The sequence below is a fragment of the Solanum stenotomum genome, chromosome 1 (assembly GCF_019186545.1).
Source record: "Solanum stenotomum isolate F172 chromosome 1, ASM1918654v1, whole genome shotgun sequence".
Lineage (NCBI taxonomy): Eukaryota > Viridiplantae > Streptophyta > Magnoliopsida > Solanales > Solanaceae > Solanum > Solanum stenotomum.
In genome coordinates, this window is record NC_064282.1 from 75,471,289 (window position 1) to 75,473,855 (window position 2,567).

A 2,567-nucleotide genomic window follows, 5' to 3' on the forward strand; every position below is an offset into this window, starting at 1 on the left:
ATAGTAATACTAATAATAATAGTAATAGTAATAATAATAGTAATAGTAATAGTAATAGTAATAGTAATAATAATAGTAATAGTAATAATAATAATAAGAATACTAATAATAATGATAATATTATTATTAATAATAACAATAATAATAATAATGATAATAATAATAGTAATAGTAATAGTAATAGTAATAATAATAATAATAATAATAATAATAATAATAATAATAATAATGATGATGTCGTTATTGAGGTAAGACTCGATGCTATTCAAAGTCTCCAGGATTTGGGTAATGCCTCTTATTCGTCGTCTTCTCTTGTATTATAATATTGCTACTTCAGAAACATAGGTGATAGAGGATCTGAGTCCATTTAAGAAGAACACAAGAAAACATTAAATGAAGAAAGGTCTGATTTCGAAATCAGAAGTCATAGCTTTGTATATGGAAGAACTGAAAAAATATTTAATGAGAAATCTTGATATTGAAATCAAGGATGATATCTCCATGGCATCAGTTAGCCATACAAATGATGATGATGATAACTGCATAACTGGAGAGGGACAAGATGCTGATGAAGAGATCGATATTGAGGCTCTTTTACAAAAATATCAATAGTAGATAGAAGAATCTTCTAGCACCAGCACAGTTGTCAAAGGGAAAAATAAAGAATGACAGTCCTACAGATAGCGTATTGGAATACTCTAATAGATTTGTCGGCCTTATTGAATAAGGCCAAAATACTTTTATAAAGTAATATTAGTGGAAGCCGAAAATAATGTCGGCTAGTAAAATAATGCAAGGCCATATGGGTGTGTCAGCCTTATCGTTTTATTAATGGCCATTGAAAAAGTGTGGGCCAGTACCTTTTTGTAATTTTTAACTTTTAAAGATTCCTCTCATAGCTATATAAGGAGAGGAAATGTGTGTAGTTAGAGGTAGGTTTTAGAACCCCCTCTCTCTTATACTCTAAATAAATTTTCTTTGTAAAATTTTCTAAGTTATTGAATAAAAGTTTGCAATTTGGTTGATCTGTTGGGAGTTCTTCTTAAGGTACTTTTTTTATTTTATTTATTTCTTTTATGTATTAGACCCAAATTATGGGCTAAATTATTTGTGTTGAGCTGTAGCATACTAAGTTACTATAATAACTGATGTATGTTGCTATCATGAAGATTGTTTGAACAGTCAGATTAATGTCATATATAGATTACCCAGGCATAGTTATGAAATATCGCTGAATTGATCCGTTTGATTACCCATGTAGAGGGCGTACTCGGGCGGACCCGAATAGTAAGGATTTTCATATACTTCTACCAGGATTAATCTTTGTTTGTAAAGTTCCTTATAGTCTGATTGTGCGATTCGTTTTCACTTTAGTATCAGAGCCATGGACTTATAGTAACTATAGGTGTTATAGTTCAACACAGTTTGTTTTTATGAATATCATAAAAAAAATGTACTTTTAAGAATAGTAGAAAGGAAGAGTATGATATACCTTAGCACTTAGATCTACTTAATAAGTGTACTATTCCTAGAATATCACCTAGAATCATATATCAGATGGGTACTTTCAAGAAGCTTGGTCTCAAACAGGTGGATAAAACCACAGAAGAAACTATCACTATTGATAGTGATATCAGACTTTTAGATTATTATCTGAAAATGATTTAGCACCTTATAGGGATATTTACCGTTTTATGCATATTGGTTTAGTATAGGTGGACTTTAAGCCCCTTACTATACGTGGTCTCTTTACGTGATGGTAGAAATTATAACTAGAAGAAATCTTTTATAGGAACTATACAAACTATTCTAGCTTATGGACTAGTTTATTTTAATGTTTATCATAATTTGCAGATTTCCTTACTGGATGAGAACTCATTAAGTTCGCTCATGTTAAATGTTAAACTTCATGGTTATGATTATATACCTGGAACTGAAGTTGTTTGTTTTTGTTATAGAATTTATTATAAACTTTTGCATACTTTAAATCCTATGTGCAAACTGATTGATTTCAAAAATGAGACTATTTTGATAGAAACTAATTTTGATAAATCTAAAGTAGTCACTAGAAGACCTATCAAGTGGGAAGAAATTGATTTTCCACAAGAATGGGTTATTGAAAGTGCTACTCAACCTAGAAATAATTTTAATTCTGAGATTTCTGAAATGGAGCAGTTGAATGATGGAACTGTTAAAATTAGATTTTCTGATCTTTCTGATGTGCATGATAGAATTGAGAATCGTAGCATATCTTCTAGAATGACTAGATCTAAATCCTCTTACATATCTCCTATAGATTATATTGTACAAGCTCCTTCTCGTGCTTCTACTTCTCAAATTAGAGAAAGTTATAATATAAAAATTGATATGGATAACATTGCTCGACCTATTCCCAGGGGTAGCTCAGAATTAGATATAACTGAATCTGAAATGAATTTTTCAGATGGATTGACTACATGAAATTTGTTTTATGATGTCTGACAAACAAATTGATTTTAGTCCGGGTTCACCGGCAAGAGCCAGAATCGCTAAAGATTTTCAGCGAAAGAAATGAAAACTTTTCAGAA